At 37.4% G+C, this 17794-nt stretch overlaps 1 protein-coding gene and 45 non-coding genes across 46 annotated transcripts in view; all 46 read right to left on the minus strand.

Annotated features, from left to right (window-relative positions):
* myo15b (myosin XVB) overlaps positions 1–17794 on the minus strand; it is a 178095-nt gene that overhangs the window by 122245 nt on the left and 38056 nt on the right. The gene's annotated exons all lie outside the window — the stretch shown is intronic.
* trnai-aau (transfer RNA isoleucine (anticodon AAU)) lies at positions 115–188 on the minus strand. Its single transcript has one exon. It is a non-coding gene; the product is annotated as a tRNA-Ile (tRNA).
* trnai-aau (transfer RNA isoleucine (anticodon AAU)) lies at positions 433–506 on the minus strand. Its single transcript has one exon. It is a non-coding gene; the product is annotated as a tRNA-Ile (tRNA).
* Positions 764–837, minus strand: trnai-aau (transfer RNA isoleucine (anticodon AAU)). The gene has a single exon. It is a non-coding gene; the product is annotated as a tRNA-Ile (tRNA).
* trnai-aau (transfer RNA isoleucine (anticodon AAU)) lies at positions 1415–1488 on the minus strand. Its single transcript has one exon. It is a non-coding gene; the product is annotated as a tRNA-Ile (tRNA).
* On the minus strand, positions 1733–1806 carry trnai-aau (transfer RNA isoleucine (anticodon AAU)). Its single transcript has one exon. It is a non-coding gene; the product is annotated as a tRNA-Ile (tRNA).
* On the minus strand, positions 2061–2134 carry trnai-aau (transfer RNA isoleucine (anticodon AAU)). Its single transcript has one exon. It is a non-coding gene; the product is annotated as a tRNA-Ile (tRNA).
* trnai-aau (transfer RNA isoleucine (anticodon AAU)) lies at positions 2379–2452 on the minus strand. The gene has a single exon. It is a non-coding gene; the product is annotated as a tRNA-Ile (tRNA).
* trnai-aau (transfer RNA isoleucine (anticodon AAU)) lies at positions 2651–2724 on the minus strand. Its single transcript has one exon. It is a non-coding gene; the product is annotated as a tRNA-Ile (tRNA).
* On the minus strand, positions 2978–3051 carry trnai-aau (transfer RNA isoleucine (anticodon AAU)). Its single transcript has one exon. It is a non-coding gene; the product is annotated as a tRNA-Ile (tRNA).
* On the minus strand, positions 3309–3382 carry trnai-aau (transfer RNA isoleucine (anticodon AAU)). Its single transcript has one exon. It is a non-coding gene; the product is annotated as a tRNA-Ile (tRNA).
* Positions 3961–4034, minus strand: trnai-aau (transfer RNA isoleucine (anticodon AAU)). Its single transcript has one exon. It is a non-coding gene; the product is annotated as a tRNA-Ile (tRNA).
* On the minus strand, positions 4289–4362 carry trnai-aau (transfer RNA isoleucine (anticodon AAU)). Its single transcript has one exon. It is a non-coding gene; the product is annotated as a tRNA-Ile (tRNA).
* trnai-aau (transfer RNA isoleucine (anticodon AAU)) lies at positions 4938–5011 on the minus strand. Its single transcript has one exon. It is a non-coding gene; the product is annotated as a tRNA-Ile (tRNA).
* trnai-aau (transfer RNA isoleucine (anticodon AAU)) lies at positions 5590–5663 on the minus strand. Its single transcript has one exon. It is a non-coding gene; the product is annotated as a tRNA-Ile (tRNA).
* On the minus strand, positions 5918–5991 carry trnai-aau (transfer RNA isoleucine (anticodon AAU)). The gene has a single exon. It is a non-coding gene; the product is annotated as a tRNA-Ile (tRNA).
* Positions 6236–6309, minus strand: trnai-aau (transfer RNA isoleucine (anticodon AAU)). Its single transcript has one exon. It is a non-coding gene; the product is annotated as a tRNA-Ile (tRNA).
* On the minus strand, positions 6554–6627 carry trnai-aau (transfer RNA isoleucine (anticodon AAU)). Its single transcript has one exon. It is a non-coding gene; the product is annotated as a tRNA-Ile (tRNA).
* Positions 6878–6951, minus strand: trnai-aau (transfer RNA isoleucine (anticodon AAU)). The gene has a single exon. It is a non-coding gene; the product is annotated as a tRNA-Ile (tRNA).
* Positions 7206–7279, minus strand: trnai-aau (transfer RNA isoleucine (anticodon AAU)). Its single transcript has one exon. It is a non-coding gene; the product is annotated as a tRNA-Ile (tRNA).
* On the minus strand, positions 7524–7597 carry trnai-aau (transfer RNA isoleucine (anticodon AAU)). Its single transcript has one exon. It is a non-coding gene; the product is annotated as a tRNA-Ile (tRNA).
* trnai-aau (transfer RNA isoleucine (anticodon AAU)) lies at positions 7796–7869 on the minus strand. The gene has a single exon. It is a non-coding gene; the product is annotated as a tRNA-Ile (tRNA).
* Positions 8123–8196, minus strand: trnai-aau (transfer RNA isoleucine (anticodon AAU)). The gene has a single exon. It is a non-coding gene; the product is annotated as a tRNA-Ile (tRNA).
* Positions 8454–8527, minus strand: trnai-aau (transfer RNA isoleucine (anticodon AAU)). The gene has a single exon. It is a non-coding gene; the product is annotated as a tRNA-Ile (tRNA).
* trnai-aau (transfer RNA isoleucine (anticodon AAU)) lies at positions 8778–8851 on the minus strand. The gene has a single exon. It is a non-coding gene; the product is annotated as a tRNA-Ile (tRNA).
* Positions 9105–9178, minus strand: trnai-aau (transfer RNA isoleucine (anticodon AAU)). Its single transcript has one exon. It is a non-coding gene; the product is annotated as a tRNA-Ile (tRNA).
* On the minus strand, positions 9436–9509 carry trnai-aau (transfer RNA isoleucine (anticodon AAU)). The gene has a single exon. It is a non-coding gene; the product is annotated as a tRNA-Ile (tRNA).
* trnai-aau (transfer RNA isoleucine (anticodon AAU)) lies at positions 9764–9837 on the minus strand. Its single transcript has one exon. It is a non-coding gene; the product is annotated as a tRNA-Ile (tRNA).
* On the minus strand, positions 10418–10491 carry trnai-aau (transfer RNA isoleucine (anticodon AAU)). The gene has a single exon. It is a non-coding gene; the product is annotated as a tRNA-Ile (tRNA).
* trnai-aau (transfer RNA isoleucine (anticodon AAU)) lies at positions 10736–10809 on the minus strand. Its single transcript has one exon. It is a non-coding gene; the product is annotated as a tRNA-Ile (tRNA).
* Positions 11064–11137, minus strand: trnai-aau (transfer RNA isoleucine (anticodon AAU)). The gene has a single exon. It is a non-coding gene; the product is annotated as a tRNA-Ile (tRNA).
* Positions 11382–11455, minus strand: trnai-aau (transfer RNA isoleucine (anticodon AAU)). Its single transcript has one exon. It is a non-coding gene; the product is annotated as a tRNA-Ile (tRNA).
* trnai-aau (transfer RNA isoleucine (anticodon AAU)) lies at positions 11654–11727 on the minus strand. Its single transcript has one exon. It is a non-coding gene; the product is annotated as a tRNA-Ile (tRNA).
* trnai-aau (transfer RNA isoleucine (anticodon AAU)) lies at positions 11981–12054 on the minus strand. The gene has a single exon. It is a non-coding gene; the product is annotated as a tRNA-Ile (tRNA).
* Positions 12312–12385, minus strand: trnai-aau (transfer RNA isoleucine (anticodon AAU)). The gene has a single exon. It is a non-coding gene; the product is annotated as a tRNA-Ile (tRNA).
* trnai-aau (transfer RNA isoleucine (anticodon AAU)) lies at positions 12963–13036 on the minus strand. Its single transcript has one exon. It is a non-coding gene; the product is annotated as a tRNA-Ile (tRNA).
* On the minus strand, positions 13291–13364 carry trnai-aau (transfer RNA isoleucine (anticodon AAU)). The gene has a single exon. It is a non-coding gene; the product is annotated as a tRNA-Ile (tRNA).
* trnai-aau (transfer RNA isoleucine (anticodon AAU)) lies at positions 13609–13682 on the minus strand. Its single transcript has one exon. It is a non-coding gene; the product is annotated as a tRNA-Ile (tRNA).
* Positions 14198–14271, minus strand: trnai-aau (transfer RNA isoleucine (anticodon AAU)). The gene has a single exon. It is a non-coding gene; the product is annotated as a tRNA-Ile (tRNA).
* Positions 14530–14603, minus strand: trnai-aau (transfer RNA isoleucine (anticodon AAU)). The gene has a single exon. It is a non-coding gene; the product is annotated as a tRNA-Ile (tRNA).
* On the minus strand, positions 15177–15250 carry trnai-aau (transfer RNA isoleucine (anticodon AAU)). The gene has a single exon. It is a non-coding gene; the product is annotated as a tRNA-Ile (tRNA).
* Positions 15508–15581, minus strand: trnai-aau (transfer RNA isoleucine (anticodon AAU)). Its single transcript has one exon. It is a non-coding gene; the product is annotated as a tRNA-Ile (tRNA).
* On the minus strand, positions 15835–15908 carry trnai-aau (transfer RNA isoleucine (anticodon AAU)). The gene has a single exon. It is a non-coding gene; the product is annotated as a tRNA-Ile (tRNA).
* trnav-aac (transfer RNA valine (anticodon AAC)) lies at positions 16167–16240 on the minus strand. The gene has a single exon. It is a non-coding gene; the product is annotated as a tRNA-Val (tRNA).
* Positions 16816–16888, minus strand: trnai-aau (transfer RNA isoleucine (anticodon AAU)). The gene has a single exon. It is a non-coding gene; the product is annotated as a tRNA-Ile (tRNA).
* On the minus strand, positions 17463–17536 carry trnai-aau (transfer RNA isoleucine (anticodon AAU)). The gene has a single exon. It is a non-coding gene; the product is annotated as a tRNA-Ile (tRNA).

Below are 17794 nucleotides of genomic sequence, written 5' to 3' on the forward strand. Positions count from 1 at the left end.
TCAACTTGTCAAGTACGAGTCACACTAAAAATCCATTCCTACAGTGTTTTATTTGAAGAAAGTAGCATTGAGTCAATGTTGATCTCTAGTTAAATCTATCCAAAGAGAAACCAATGGCCCGTACGGGGGTTGAACCCATGACCTTGGCGTTATTAGCACCACGCTCTGACCAACTGAGCTAACCGGCCACACACTATTTAGATTTCCTTACATTTTCAACTTAACATTTTTTGGTATTTAGATTTGAACAGGACATTGAGTTCTTAGGTAAAATGTATTCTGTTTTAGTCTACTCAAACTAAGATCTAAAGGGCTTTTACAGTTTGTCAAGTACGAGTGACACTAAAAATCCATTCCTACGGTGTTTTATATGAAGAAAGTAGCATTGAGTCAATGTTGATCTATAGTTAAATCTATCTAATGAGAAACCAGTGGCCTGTACAGGGCTTGAACCCATGACCTTGGCGTTATTAGTACCACGCTCTGACCAACTGAGCTAACCGGCCACTGCCACTTAAAATTTCCTAACATTTTCAACTTAACATTTTTTGGTATTTCGATTTGAACAGTACATTGACTTCTTAGGTAAAATATATTCTGTTTTGGTCTACTCAAACTAAGATCTAAAGGGCTTTTGCAGTTTTTGTCAATTTGTCAAGTACGAGTCACACTAAAAATCCATTCCTACAGTGTTTTATATGAAGAAAGTAGCATTGAGTCAATGTTGTTGATCTATAGTTAAACCTATCTAAAGACAAACCAGTGGCCCGTACGGGGGTTGAACCCATGACCTTGGCGTTATTAGCACCACACTTTGACCAACTGAGCTAACCGGCCACACACTCTTGAAAAGTCCTTACATTTTCAACTTAACATTTTTTGGTATTTAGATTTATATTTGAACAGGACATTGACTTCTTAGGTAAAATATATTCTGTTTTGGTCTACTCAAACCAAGATCTAAAGGGCTTTTGCAGTTTGTCAAGTACGAGTCACACTAAAAATCCATTCCTACAGTGTTTTATATGAAGAAAGTAGCATTGCGTCAATGTTGTTGATCTATAGTTAAACCTATCAAAAGAGAAACCAGTGGCCCGTACGGGGGTTGAACCTAAGACCTTGGCTTTATTAGCACCACGCTCTGACCAACCGAGCTAACCGGCCACACACTCTTGAAATGTCCTTACATTTTCAACTTAACATTTTTTGGTATTTAGATTTAGATTTGAACAGGACATTGAGTTCTTAGGTAAAATATATTCTGTTTTGGTCTACTCAAACTAAGATCTAAAGGGCTTTTGCAGTTTGTCAAGTACGAGTCACACTAAAAATCCATTCCTACAGTGTTTTATAAGAAGAAAGTAGCATTGAGTCAATGTTGATGCATAGTTAAATCTATCTAAATAGAAACCGATGGCCCGTACAGGGGTTGAACCCATGACCTTGGCGTTATTAGCACCACGCTCTGACCAACTGAGCTAACCGGCCACACACTATTTAAATTTCCTTACATTTTCAGCTTAAAATTTTTTGGTATTTAGATTTGAACAGGACATTGAGTTCTTAGGTAAAATATATTCTGTTTTAGTCTACTCAAACTAAGATCTAAAGGGCTTTTACAGTTAGTCAAGTACGAGTCACACTAAAAATCCATTCCTACAGTGTTTTATATGAAGAAAGTAGCATTGAGTCAATGTTGATCCATAGTTAAATCTATCTAAAGAGAAACCAGTGGCCCGTACGGGGGTTGAACCCATGACCTTGGCGTTATTAGCACCACGCTCTGACCAACTGAGCTAACCGGCCACTCACACTTTAAATTTCCTAACACTTTCAACTTAACATTTTTTGGTATTTCGATTTGAACAGGACATTGAGTTCTTAGGGAAAATATATTCTGTTTTGGTCTAGTCAAACGAAGATCTAAAGGGCTTTTGCAGTTTTTGTCAACTTGTCAAGTACGAGTCACACTAAAAATCCATTCCTACAGTGTTTTATTTGAAGAAAGTAGCATTGAGTCAATGTTGATCTCTAGTTAAATCTATCTAAAGAGAAACCAATGGCCCGTACGGGGGTTGAACCCATGACCTTGGCGTTATTAGCACCACGCTCTGACCAACTGAGCTAACCGGCCACACACTATTTAAATTTCCTTACATTTTCAGCTTAAAATTTTTTGGTATTTAGATTTGAACAGGACATTGAGTTCTTAGGTAAAATATATTCTGTTTTGGTCTACTCAAACTAAGATCTAAAGGGCTTTTACAGTTTGTCAAGTACGAGTGACACTAAAAATCCATTTCTACAGTGTTTTATATGAAGAAAGTAGCATTGAGTCAATGTTGATCTATAGTTAAATCTATCTAAAGAGAAACCAGTGGCCCGTACGGGGGTTGAACCCATGACCTTGGCGTTATTAGCACCACGCTCTGACCAACTGAGCTAACCGGCCACTGACACTTAAAATTTCCCAACATTTTCAACTTAACATTTTTTGGTATTTCGATTTGACCAGGACATTGAGTTCTTAGGTAAAATATATTCTGTTTTGGTCTACTCAAACGAAGATCTAAAGGGCTTTTGCAGTTTTTGTCAGTTTGTCAAGTACGAGTCACACTGTTGTTGATCTATAGATCTAAAGAGAAACCAGTGGCCCATGCGGGGGTTGAACCCATGACCTTGGCGTTATTAGCACCACACTCTGACCAACTGAGCTAATCGGCCACACACTCTTGAAACGTCCTTACATTTTCAACTGAACATTTTTTGGTATTTAGATTTATATTTGAACAGGACATTGAGTTCTTAGGTAAAATATATTCTGTTTTGGTCTACTCAAACTAAGATCTAAAGGGCTTTTGCAGTTTGTCAAGTACAAGTCACACTAAAAATCCATTCCTACAGTGTTTTATATGAAGAAAGTAGCATTGCGTCAATGTTGTTGATCTATAGTTAAACCTATCTAAAGAGAAACCAGTGGCCCGTACTGGGGTTGAACCCATGACCTTGGCGTTATTAGCACCACGCTCTGACCAACTGAGCTAACCGGCCCCTCACACTTAAAATTTCCTAACATTTTCAACTTAACATTTTTTGGTATTTCGATTTGAACAGGACATTGAGTTCTTAGGGAAAATATATTCTGTTTTGGTCTACTCAAACGAAGATCTAAAGGGCTTTTGCAGTTTTTGTCAGTTTGTCAAGTACGAGTCACACTAAAAATCCATTCCTACAGTGTTTTATATGAAGAAAATAGCATTGAGTCAATGTTGTTGATCTATAGTTGAACCTATCTAAAGAGAAACCAGTGGCCCGTACGGGGGTTGAACCCATGACCTTGGCGTTATTAGCACCACGCTCTGACCAACTGAGCTAACCGGCCACACACTCTTGAAATATCCTTACATTTTCAACTTAACATTTTTTGGTATTTAGATTTAGATTTGAACAGGACATTGAGTTCTTAGGGAGAATATATTCTGTTTTGGTCCACTCAAACTAAGATCCAAAGGGCTTTTGCAGTTTGTCAAGTACGAGTCACACTAAAAATCCATTCCTACAGTGTTTTATAAGAAGAAAGCAGCATTGAGTCAATGTTGATGCATAGTTAAATCTATCTAAAGAGAAACCAATGGCCCGTACAGGGGTTGAACCCATGACCTTGGCGTTATTAGCACCACGCTGTGACCAACTGAGCTAACCAGCCACAAACTTTCAAAATTTCCTTACATTATTCACTTAAATTATTTTGGTATCTAGATTTAAACAGGACATTCAGTTCTTAGGTAAAAAATATTCTGTTTTGGTCCACTCAAACTAAGATCTAAAGGGCTTTTACAGTTTTTGTCAGTTTGTCAAGTACAAGTCACACTAAAAATCCATTCATACAGTGTTCTATATGAAGAAAATGAGATTAAGTCAATGTTGATCCATAGTTAAACCTATCTAAAGAGAAACCAGTGGCCCGTACGGGGGTTGAACCCATGACCTTGGCGTTATTAGCACCACGCTCTGACCAACTGAGCTAACCGGCCTCAATCTTTCTAAGTTTCCTTACATTTTCAACTCAAATTATTTTGGTATTTAGATTTGAACAGGACATTTAGTTCTTAGGTAAAATATATTCTGTTTTGGTCTACTCAAACTAAGATCTAAAGGGCTTTTGCAGTTTATGTCAGTTTGTCAAGTAGGAGTCACACTAAAAATCCATTCCTACAGTGTTTTATATGAAGAAAGTAGCATTGAGTCAATGTTGATCTCTAGATAAATTTATCTAAAGAGAAACCTGTGGCCCGTACGGGGGTTGAACCCATGACCTTGGCGTTATTAGCACCACGCTCTGACCAACTGAGCTAACCGGCCACACACTATTTAAATTTCCTTACATGTTCAGCTGAAAATTTTTTGGTATTTAGATTTGAACAGGACATTGAGTTCTTAGGTAAAATGTATTCTGTTTTAGTCTATTCAAACTAAGATCTAAAGGGCTTTTACAGTTTGTCAACTACGAGTGACACTAAAAATCCATTCCTACAGTGTTTTATATGAAGAAAGTAGCATTGAGTCAATGTTGATCTATAGTTAAACCTATCTAAAGAGAAACCAGTGGCCCATACAGGGGTTGAACCCATGACCTTGGGGTTATTAGCACCACGCTCTGACCAACTGAGCTAACCGGCCACTGACTCTTAAAATGTCCTAACATTTTCAACTTAACATTTTTTGGCATTTCGATTTGAACAGGACATTGAGTTCTTAGGTGAAATAGATTCTGTTTTGGTCTACTCAAACTAAGATCTAAAGGGCTTTTGCAGTTTTTGTCAGTTTGTCAAGTACGAGTCACACTAAAAATCCATTCTTACAGTGTTTTATATGAAGAAAGCGGCATTGAGTCAATGTTGTTGATCTATAGTTAAACCTATCTAAAGAGAAACCAGTGGCCCGTACGGGGGTTGAACCCATGACCTTGGCGTTATTAGCACCACGCTCTGACCAACTGAGCTAACCGGCCACACACTCTTGAAACGTCCTTACATTTTCAACTTAACATTTTTTGGTATTTAGATTTAGATTTGAACATGACATTGAGTTCTTAGGGAAAATATATTCTGTTTTGGTCCATTCAAACTAAGATCCAAAGGGCTTTTGCAGTTTGTCAAGTACGAGTCACACTAAAAATGCATTCCTACAGTGTTTTATAAGAAGAAGGTAGCATTGAGTCAATGTTGATGCATAGTTAAATCTATCTAAAGAGAAACCGATGGCCCGTAAAGGGGTTGAACCCATGACCCTGGTGTTATCAGCACCAGGCTCTGACCAACTGAGCTAACCAACCACAAACCTTCTAAATTTCCTTACATTATTCACTTAAATTATTTTGGTATTTAGATTTAAACAGGACATTCAGTTCTTCGGTGAAAAATATTCTGTTTTGGTCCACTCAAACTAAGATCTAAAGGGCTTTTACAGTTTTTGTCAGTTTGTCAAGTACAAGTCACACTAAAAATCCATTCATACAGTGTTTTATATGAAGAAAATAAGATTAAGTCAATGTTGATCAATAGTTAAACCTATCTAAAGAGAAACCAGTGGCCCGTACGGGGGTTGAACCCATGACCTTGGCGTTATTAGCACCACGCTCTGACCAACTGAGCTAACCGGCCTCAATCTTTCTAAGTTTCCTTACATTTTCAACTCAAATTATTTTGGTATTTAGATTTGAACAGGACATTTAGTTCTTAGGTAAAATATATTCTGTTTTGGTCTACTCAAACTAAGATCTAAAGGGCTTTTGCAGTTTATGTCAGTTTGTCAAGTAGGAGTCACACTAAAAATCCATTCCTACAGTGTTTTATATGAAGAAAGTAGCATTGAGTCAATGTTGATCTCTAGTTAAATTTATCTAAAGAGAAACCAGTGGCCCGTACGGGGGTTGAACCCATGACCTTGGCGTTATTAGCACCACGCTCTGACCAACTGAGCTAACCGGCCACACACTATTTAAATTTCCTTACATTTTCAGCTGAAAATTTTTTGGTATTTAGATTTGAACAGGACATTGAGTTCTTAGGTAAAATGTATTCTGTTTTAGTCTACTCAAACTAAGATCTAAAGGGCTTTTACAGTATGTCAAGTACGAGTGACACTAAAAATCCATTCCTACAGTGTTTTATATGAAGAAAGTAGCATTGAGTCAATGTTGATCTATAGTTAAATCTATCTAAAGAGAAACCAGTGGCCCGTACGGGGGTTGAACCCATGACCTTGGGGTTATTAGCACCACGCTCTGACCAACTGAGCTAACCGGCCACACACTATTTAGATTTCCTTACATTTTCAACTTAACATTTTTTGGTATTTAGATTTGAACAGGACATTGAGTTCTTAGGTAAAATGTATTCTGTTTTAGTCTACTCAAACTAAGATCTAAAGGGCTTTTACAGTTTGTCAAGTACGAGTGACACTAAAAATCCATTCCTACGGTGTTTTATATGAAGAAAGTAGCATTGAGTCAATGTTGATCTATAGTTAAATCTATCTAATGAGAAACCAGTGGCCTGTACAGGGCTTGAACCCATGACCTTGGCGTTATTAGTACCACGCTCTGACCAACTGAGCTAACCGGCCACACACTCTTGAAAAGTCCTTACATTTTCAACTTAACATTTTTTGGTATTTAGATTTATATTTGAACAGGACATTGACTTCTTAGGTAAAATATATTCTGTTTTGGTCTACTCAAACTAAGATCTAAAGGGCTTTTGCAGTTTGTCAAGTACGAGTCACACTAAAAATCCATTCCTACAGTGTTTTATATGAAGAAAGTAGCATTGAGTCAATGTTGATCTATAGTTAAATCTATCTAAAGAGAAACCAGTGGCCCGTACGGGGGTTGAACCCATGACCTTGGCGTTATTAGCACCACGCTCTGACCAACTGAGCTAACCGGCCACTCACACTTTAAATTTCCTAACATTTTCAACTTAACATTTTTTGGTATTTCGATTTGAACAGGACATTGAGTTCTTAGGTAAAATATATTCTGTTTTGGTCTAGTCAAACGAAGATCTAAAGGGCTTTTGCAGTTTTTGTCAACTTGTCAAGTACGAGTCACACTAAAAATCCATTCCTACAGTGTTTTATTTGAAGAAAGTAGCATTGAGTCAATGTTGATCTCTAGTTAAATCTATCTAAAGAGAAACCAATGGCCCGTACGGGGGTTGAACCCATGACCTTGGCGTTATTAGCACCACGCTCTGACCAACTGAGCTAACCGGCCACACACTATTTAAATTTCCTTACATTTTCAGCTTAAAATTTTTTGGTATTTAGATTTGAACAGGACATTGAGTTCTTAGGTAAAATATATTCTGTTTTGGTCTACTCAAACTAAGATCTAAAGGGCTTTTACAGTTTGTCAAGTACGAGTGACACTAAAAATCCATTCCTACAGTGTTTTATATGAAGAAAGTAGCATTGAGTCAATGTTGATCTATAGTTAAATCTATCTAAAGAGAAACCAGTGGCCCGTACGGGGGTTGAACCCATGACCTTGGCGTTATTAGCACCACGCTCTGACCAACTGAGCTAACCGGCCACTGACACTTAAAATTTCCCAACATTTTCAACTTAACATTTTTTGGTATTTCGATTTGACCAGGACATTGAGTTCTTAGGTAAAATATATTCTGTTTTGGTCTACTCAAACTAAGATCTAAAGGGCTTTTGCAGTTTTTGTCAGTTTGTCAAGTACGAGTCACACTGTTGTTGATCTATAGATCTAAAGAGAAACCAGTGGCCCATACGGGGGTTGAACCCATGACCTTGGCGTTATTAGCACCACACTCTGACCAACTGAGCTAATCGGCCACACACTCTTGTAACGTCCTTACATTTTCAACTGAACATTTTTTGGTATTTAGATTTATATTTGAACAGGACATTGACTTCTTAGGTAAAATATATTCTGTTTTGGTCTACTCAAACTAAGATCTAAAGGGCTTTTGCAGTTTGTCAAGTACAAGTCACACTAAAAATCCATTCCTACAGTGTTTTATATGAAGAAAGTAGCATTGCGTCAATGTTGTTGATCTATAGTTAAACCTATCTAAAGAGAAACCAGTGGCCCGTACGGGGGTTGAACCCATGACCTTGGCGTTATTAGCACCACGCTCTGACCAACTGAGCTAACCGGCCACTCACACTTAAAATTTCCTAACATTTTCAACTTAACATTTTTTGGTATTTCGATTTGAACAGGACATTGAGTTCTTAGGGAAAATATATTCTGTTTTGGTCTACTCAAACGAAGATCTAAAGGGCTTTTGCAGTTTTTGTCAGTTTGTCAAGTACGAGTCACACTAAAAATCCATTCCTACAGTGTTTTATATGAAGAAAGTAGCATTGAGTCAATGTTGTTGATCTATAATTAAACCTATCTAAAGAGAAACCAGTGGCCCGTACAGGGGTTGAACCCATGACCTTGGCGTTATTAGCACCACGCTCTGACCAACTGAGCTAACCGGCCACACACTCTTGAAATATCCTTACATTTTCAACTTAACATTTTTTGGTATTTAGATTTAGATTTGAACAGGACATTGAGTTCTTAGGGAAAATATATTCTGTTTTGGTCCACTCAAACTAAGATCTAAAGGGCTTTTGCAGTTTGTCAAGTACGAGTCACACTAAAAATCCATTCCTACAGTGTTTTATAAGAAGAAAGTAGCATTGAGTCAATGTTGATGCATAATTAAATCTATCTAAACAGAAACCGATGGCCCGTACAGGGGTTGAACCCATGACCTTGGCGTTATTAGCACCAGGCTCTGACCAACTGAGCTAACCGGCCACAAACTTTCTAAATTTCCTTACATTATTAACTTAAATTATTTTGGTATTTAGATTTAAACAGGACATGCAGTTCTTAGGTAAAAAATATTCTGTTTGGTCCACTCAAACTAAGATCTAAAGGGCTTTTACAGTTTTTGTCAGTTTGTCAAGTACAAGTCACACTAAAAATCCATTCATACAGTGTTTTATATGAAGAAAATAAGATTAAGTCAATGTTGATCTATAGTTAAACCTATCTAAAGAGAGACCAGTGGCCCGTACGGGGGTTGAACCCATGACCTTGGCGTTATTAGCACCACGCTCTGACCAACTGAGCTAACCGGCCTCAATCTTTCTAAGTTTCCTTACATTTTCAACTCAAATTATTTTGGTATTTAGATTTGAACAGGACATTTAGTTCTTAGGTAAAATATATTCTGTTTTGGTCTACTCAAACTAAGATCTGAAGGGCTTTTGCAGTTTATGTCAGTTTGTCAAGTAGGAGTCACACTAAAAATCCATTCCTACAGTGTTTTATATGAAGAAAGCGGCATTGAGTCAATGTTGTTGATCTATAGTTAAACCTATCTAAAGAGAAACCAGTGGCCCGTACGGGGGTTGAACCCATGACCTTGGCGTTATTAGCACCACGCTCTGACCAACTGAGCTAACCGGCCACACACTATTTAGATTTCCTTACATTTTCAACTTAACATTTTTTGGTATTTAGATTTGAACAGGACATTGAGTTCTTAGGTAAAATATATTCTGTTTTAGTCTACTCAAACTAAGATCTAAAGGGCTTTTGCAGTTTTTGTCAGTTTGTCAAGTACGAGTCACACTAAAAATCCATTCCTACGGTGTTTTATATGAAGAAAGTAGCATTGAGTCAATGTTGATCTATAGTTAAATCTATCTAATGAGAAACCAGTGGCCTGTACAGGGGTTGAACCCATGACCTTGGCGTTATTAGTACCACGCTCTGACCAACTGAGCTAACCGGCCACTGCCACTTAAAATTTCCTAACATTTTCAACTTAACATTTTTTGGTATTTCGATTTGAACAGTACATTGACTTCTTAGGTAAAATATATTCTGTTTTGGTCCACTCAAACTAAGATCTAAAGGGCTTTTGCAGTTTTTGTCAGTTTGTCAAGTACGAGTCACACTAAAAATCCATTCCTACAGTGTTTTATATGAAGAAAGTAGCATTGCGTCAATGTTGTTGATCTATAGTTAAACCTATCAAAAGAGAAACCAGTGGCCCGTACGGGGGTTAACCTAAGACGTTGGCTTTATTAGCACCACGCTCTGACCAACCGAGCAAACCGGCCACACACTCTTGAAATGTCCTTACATTTTCAACTTAACATTTTTTGGTATTTAGATTTAGATTTGAACAGGACATTGAGTTCTTAGGTAAAATATATTCTGTTTTGGTCTACTCAAACTAAGATCTAAAGGGCTTTTGCAGTTTGTCAAGTACGAGTCACACTAAAAATCCATTCCTACAGTGTTTTATAAGAAGAAAGTAGCATTGAGTCAATGTTGATGCATAGTTAAATCTATCTAAATAGAAACCGATGGCCCGTACAGGGGTTGAACCCATGACCTTGGCGTTATTAGCACCACGCTCTGACCAACTGAGCTAACCGGCCACACACTATTTAAATTTCCTTACATTTTCAGCTTAACATTTTTTGGTATTTAGATTTGAACAGGACATTGAGTTCTTAGGTAAAATATATTCTGTTTTAGTCTACTCATACTAAGATCTAAAGGGCTTTTACAGTTTGTCAAGTACGAGTCACACTAAAAATCCATTCCTACAGTGTTTTATATGAAGAAAGTAGCATTGAGTCAATGTTGATCCATAGTTAAATCTATCTAAAGAGAAACCAGTGGCCCGTACGGGGGTTGAACCCATGACCTTGGCGTTATTAGCACCACGCTCTGACCAACTGAGCTAACCGGCCACTCACACTTTAAATTTCCTAACATTTTCAACTTAACATTTTTTGGTATTTCGATTTGAACAGGACATTGAGTTCTTAGGGAAAATATATTCTGTTTTGGTCTAGTCAAACGAAGATCTAAAGGGCTTTTGCAGTTTTTGTCAACTTGTCAAGTACGAGTCACACTAAAAATCCATTCCTACAGTGTTTTATTTGAAGAAAGTAGCATTGAGTCAATGTTGATCTCAAGTTAAATCTATCTAAAGAGAAACCAATGGCCCGTACGGGGGTTGAACCCATGACCTTGGCGTTATTAGCACCACGCTCTGTCCAACTGAGCTAACCGGCCACACACTATTTAAATTTCCTTACATTTTCAGCTTAAAATTTTTTGGTATTTAGATTTGAACAGGACATTGAGTTCTTAGGTAAAATATATTCTGTTTTGGTCTACTCAAACTAAGATCTAAAGGGCTTTTACAGTTTGTCAAGTACGAGTGACACTAAAAATCCATTCCTACAGTGTTTTATATGAAGAAAGTAGCATTGAGTCAATGTTGATCTATAGTTAAATCTATCTAAAGAGAAACCAGTGGCCCGTACGGGGGTTGAACCCATGACCTTGGCGTTATTAGCACCACGCTCTGACCAACTGAGCTAACCGGCCACTGACACTTAAAATTTCCCAACATTTTCAACTTAACATTTTTCGGTATTTCGATTTGACCAGGACATTGAGTTCTTAGGTAAAATATATTCTGTTTTGGTCTACTCAAACTAAGATCTAAAGGGCTTTTGCAGTTTTTGTCAGTTTGTCAAGTACGAGGCACACTGTTGTTGATCTATAGATCTAAAGAGAAACCAGTGGCCCATACGGGGGTTGAACCCATGACCTTGGCGTTATTAGCACCACACTCTGACCAACTGAGCTAATCGGCCACACACTCTTTTAACGTCCTTACATTTTCAACTGAACATTTTTTGGTATTTAGATTTATATTTGAACAGGACATTGAGTTCTTAGGTAAAATATATTCTGTTTTGGTCTACTCAAACTAAGATCTAAAGGGCTTTTGCAGTTTGTCAAGTACAAGTCACACTAAAAATCCATTCCTACAGTGTTTTATATGAAGAAAGTAGCATTGCGTCAATGTTGTTGATCTATAGTTAAACCTATCTAAAGAGAAACCAGTGGCCCGTACGGGGGTTGAACCCATGACCTTGGCGTTATTAGCACCACGCTCTGACCAACTGAGCTAACCGGCCACTCACACTTAAAATTTCCTAACATTTTCAACTTAACATTTTTTGGTATTTCGATTTGAACAGGACATTGAGTTCTTAGGGAAAATATATTCTGTTTTGGTCTACTCAAACTAAGATCTAAAGGGCTTTTGCAGTTTTTGTCAGTTTGTCAAGTACGAGTCACACTAAAAATCCATTCCTACAGTGTTTTATATGAAGAAAGTAGCATTGAGTCAATGTTGTTGATCTATAGTTAAACCTATCTAAAGAGAAACCAGTGGCCCGTACAGGGGTTGAACCCATGACCTTGGCGTTATTAGCACCACGCTCTGACCAACTGAGCTAACCGGCCACACACTCTTGAAATATCCTTACATTTTCAACTTAACATTTTTTGGTATTTAGATTTAGATTTGAACAGGACATTGAGTTCTTAGGGAAAATATATTCTGTTTTGGTCCACTCAAACTAAGATCTAAAGGGCTTTTGCAGTTTGTCAAGTACGAGTCACACTAAAAATCCATTCCTACAGTGTTTTATAAGAAGAAAGTAGCATTGAGTCAATGTTGATGCATAGTTAAATCTATCTAAACAGAAACCGATGGCCCGTACAGGGGTTGAACCCATGACCTTGGTGTTATTAGCACCAGGCTCTGACCAACTGAGCTAACCGGCCACAAACTTGCTAAATTTCCTTACATTATTAACTTAAATTATTTTGGTATTTAGATTTAAACAGGACATGCAGTTCTTAGGTAAAAAATATTCTGTTTGGTCCACTCAAACTAAGATCTAAAGGGCTTTTACAGTTTTTGTCAGTTTGTCAAGTACAAGTCACACTAAAAATCCATTCATACAGTGTTTTATATGAAGAAAATAAGATTAAGTCAATGTTGATCTATAGTTAAACCTATCTAAAGAGAGACCAGTGGCCCGTACGGGGGTTGAACCCATGACCTTGGCGTTATTAGCACCACGCTCTGACCAACTGAGCTAACCGGCCTCAATCTTTCTAAGTTTCCTTACATTTTCAACTCAAATTATTTTGGTATTTAGATTTGAACAGGACATTTAGTTCTTAGGTAAAATATATTCTGTTTTGGTCTACTCAAACTAAGATCTGAAGGGCTTTTGCAGTTTATGTCAGTTTGTCAAGTAGGAGTCACACTAAAAATCAATTCCTACAGTGTTTTATATGAAGAAAGTAGCATTGAGTCAATGTTGATCTCTAGATAAATTTATCTAAAGAGAAACCTGTGGCCCGTACGGGGGTTGAACCCATGACCTTGGCGTTATTAGCACCACGCTCTGACCAACTGAGCTAACCGGCCACACACTATTTAAATTTCCTTACATTTTCAGCTGAAAATTTTTTGGTATTTAGATTTGAACAGGACATTGAGTTCTTAGGTAAAATGTATTCTGTTTTAGTCTACTCAAACTAAGATCTAAAGGGCTTTTACAGTTTGTCAAGTACGAGTGACACTAAAAATCCATTCCTACAGTGTTTTATATGAAGAAAGTAGCATTGAGTCAATGTTGATCTATAGTTAAATCTATCTAAAGAGAAACCAGTGGCCCGTACGGGGGTTGAACCCATGACCTTGGCGTTATTAGCACCACGCTCTGACCAACTGAGCTAACCTGCCACTGACACTTAAAATTTCCTAACATTTTCAACTTAACATTTTTTGGTATTTCGATTTGACCAGGACATTGAGTTCTTAGGTAAAATATATTCTGTTTTGGTCTACTCAAACTAAGATCTAAAGGGCTTTTGCAGTTTTTGTCAGTTTGTCAAGTACGAGTCACACTGTTGTTGATCTATAGATCTAAAGAGAAACCAGTGGCCCATACGGGGGTTGAACCCATGACCTTGGCGTTATCAGCACCACACAACTGAGTTAACCGGCCACACACTCTTGAAATGTCCTCACATTTTCAACTTAACATTTTTTGGTATTTAGATTTAGATTTGAACAGGACATTGAGTTCTTAGGTAAAATATATTTTGTTTTGGTCTACTCATACTAAGATCTAAAGGGCTTTTGCAGTTTGTCAAGTACGAGTCACACTAAAAATCCATTCCTACAGTGTTTTATAAGAAGAAAGTAGCATTGAGTCAATGTTGATTTATAGTTAAATCTATCTAAATAGAAACCGATGGCCCGTACAGGGGTTGAACCCATGACCTTGGCGTTATTAGCACCACGCTCTGACCAACTGAGCTAACCGGCCACAATCTTTCTAACTTTCCTCACATTTTCAACTCAAATTATTTTGGTATTTAGATTTGAACAAAACATTGAGTTCCTAGGTGAAAAAAAAATCTGTTTTGGTCTACTCAAACTAAGATCTAAAGTGCTTTTGCAGTCTTTGTCGGTTTATCAAGTATGAGTGACACTAAAAATCCATTACTACAGTGTTTTATAGACAAAAAGCAGCATTGAGTCAATATTGTTAATCTATAGTTAAACCTATCTATAGAGAAACCAGTGGCCCGTACAGGGGTTAAACCCATGACCTTGGCGTTATTAGCACCACGCTCTGACCAACTGAGCTAACCGGCCACAAGCTTTCTAAATTTCCTTAAATTATTAACTTAAATTATTTTGGTATTTAGATTTAAACAGGACATTCAGTTCTTAGGTAAAAAATATTCTGTTTTGGTCCACTCAAACTAAGATCTAAAGTGCTTTTACAGTTTTTGTCAGTTTGTCAAGTACAAGTCACACTAAAAATCCATTCCTACAGTGTTTTATATGAAGAAAGTAGCTTTGAGTCAATGTTGATCTCTAGTTAAATCTATCTAAAGAGAAACCAGTGGCCCGTACAGGGGGTTGAACCCATGACTTTGACTTTATTAGCACCACGCTCTGACCAACTGAGCTAACCGGCCACACACTATTTAAATGTCCTTACATTTTCAGCTTAAAATGTTTTGGTATTTAGATTTGAACAGGACATTGAGTTCTTAGGTAAAATGTATTCTGTTTTAGTCTACTCAAACTAAGATCTAAAGGGCTTTTACAGTTTTTCAAGTACGAGTGACACGAAAAATCCATTCCTACAGTGTTTTATATGAAGAAAGTAGCATTGAGTCAATGTTGATCTATAGTTAAATCTATCTAAAGAGAAACCAGTGGCCCGTACGGGGGTTGAACCCATGACCTTGGCGTTATTAGCACCACGCTCTGACCAACTGAGCTAACCGGCCACTCATGCTTAAAATTTCCTAACATTTTCAACTTAACATTTTTTGGTATTTAGATTTGAACAGGACATTGAGTTCTTAGGTAAAATATATTCTGTTTTGGTCTACTCAAACTAAGATCTAAAGGGCTTTTGCAGTTTTTGTCAGTTTGTCAAGTACGAGTCACACTAAAAATCCATTCCTACAGTGTTTTATATGAAGAAAGTAGCATTGAGTCAATGTTGTTGATCTATAGTTAAACTTATCTAAAGAGAAACTAGTGGCCGATAAGGGGGTTGAACCCATGACCTTGGCATTATTAGTACCATGCTCTGACCAACTGAGTTAACCAGCCACACACTCTTGAAATGTCCTTACATTTTCAACTTAACATTTTTTGGTATTTAGATTTAGATTTGAACAGGACATTGAGTTCTTAGGTAAAAGATATTCTGTTTTGGTCTACTCAAACTAAGATCTAAAGGGCTTTTGCAGTTTGTCAAGTACGAGTCACACTAAAAATCCATTCCTACAGTGTTTTATATAAAGAAAGTAGCATTGAGTCATTGTTGTTGATCTATAGTTAAACCTATCTAAAGAGAAACCAGTGGCCCGTACGGGGGTTGAACCCATGACCTTGGCGTTATTAGCACCACGCTCTGACCAACTGAGCTAACCGGCCACAATCTTTCTAACTTTCCTCACAATTTCAACTCAAATTATTTTGGTATTTAGATTTCAACAAAACATCGAGTTCCTAGGTGAAAAAAAAATCTGTTTTGGTCTACTCAAACTAAGATCTAAAGTGCTTTTGCAGTTTTTGTCGGTTTATCAAGTATGAGTGACACTAAAAATCCATTACTACAGTGTTTTATAGACAGAAAGCAGCATTGAGTCAATATTGTTGATCTATAGTTAAACCTATCTAAAGAGAAACCAGTGGCCCGTAAGGGGGTTGAACCCATGACCTTGGCGTTGTTAGCACCACGCTTTGACCAACTGAACTAACCGGCCACAAACTTACTATATTTGCTTACATTTTCAACTTAAATTATTTTGGTATTTAGATTTGAACAGGACATTTAGTTCTTAGGTAAAATATATTCTGTTTTAGTTTACTCAAACTAAGATCTAAAGGGCTTTTACAGTTTGTCAAGTATGAGTGACACTAAAAATCCATTCCTACGGTGTTTTATATGAAGAAAGTAGCATTGAGTCAATGTTGATCTATAGTTAAATCTATCTAAAGAGAAACCAGTGGCCCGTACGGGGGTTGAAACCATGACCTTGGCATTATTAGCACCACGCTCAGACCAACTGAGCTAACCGGCCACTCACACTTTCAATTTCCTAACATTTTCAACTCAACAATTTTTGGTGTTTAGATTTGAACAGGACATTTAGTTCTTAGGGAAAATATATTCTGTTTTGGTCTACTGAAACTAAGATCTAATGGGCTTTTGCAGTTTTTGTCAGTTTGTCAAGTACGAGTCATACTAAAAATCCATTCCTACAGTGTTTTATATGAAGAAAGTAGCATTGAGTCAATGTTGTTGATCTATAGTTAAACCTATCTAAAGAGAAACCAGTGGCCCGTATGGGGGTTGAACCCATGACCTTGGCGTTATTAGCACCACGCTCTGACCACTGAGCTAACCGGCCACACACTCTTGAAATGTCCTTACATTTTCAACTTAACATTTTTTGGTATTTAGATTTTAACAGGACATTGAGTTCTTAGGTAAAATATATTCTGTTTTGGTGTACTCAAACTAAGATCTAAAGGGTTTTTGCAGTTTGTCAAGTATGAGTCATACTAAAAATCCATACCTACAGTGTTTTATAAGAAGAAAGTAGCATTGAGTCAATGTTGATGCATAGTTAAATCTATCTAAAGAGAAACCGATGGCCCGTACGGGGGTTGAACCCATGACCTTGGCGTTATTAGTACCACGCTCTGACCAACTGAGCTAATCGGCCACAATCTTTCTAACTTTCATTACATTTTCAACTCAAATTATTTTGGTATTTAGATTTGAACAAAATATTGAGTTCCTAGGGGGAAAAAAAATCTGTTTTGGTCTACTCAAACTAAGTCCTAAAGTGCTTTTGCAGTTTTTGTCGGTTTATCAAGTATGAGTGACACTAAAAATCCATTCCTAGTGTTTTATATGAAGAAAGTAGCATTGAGTCAATGTTGTTAATCTCTAGTTAAACCTATCTATAGAGAAACCAGTGGCCCGTACGGGGGTTGAACCCATGACCTTGGCGTTATTAGCACCACGCTCTGACCAACTGAACTAACCGGCCACAAACTTACTATATTTGCTTACATTTTCCACTTAAATTATTTTGGTATTTAGATTTGAACAGGGGGGGGGGGTGTCACCCACATATGCGGTCCTGTCCAAGGTTTGTCATAGTCATTCACATCAACATCCCAATGGGTTTGTGAGTTTTTCCTTGCCCTTATGAGGGCTCTGTACCGCGGATGTCGTTGTTGCTTGTGCAGCCCTTCGAGACACTTGTGATTTAGGGCTATATAAATAAACATTGATTGATTGATTA

This window comes from Entelurus aequoreus, linkage group LG08 (assembly GCF_033978785.1).
Source record: "Entelurus aequoreus isolate RoL-2023_Sb linkage group LG08, RoL_Eaeq_v1.1, whole genome shotgun sequence".
Lineage (NCBI taxonomy): Eukaryota > Metazoa > Chordata > Actinopteri > Syngnathiformes > Syngnathidae > Entelurus > Entelurus aequoreus.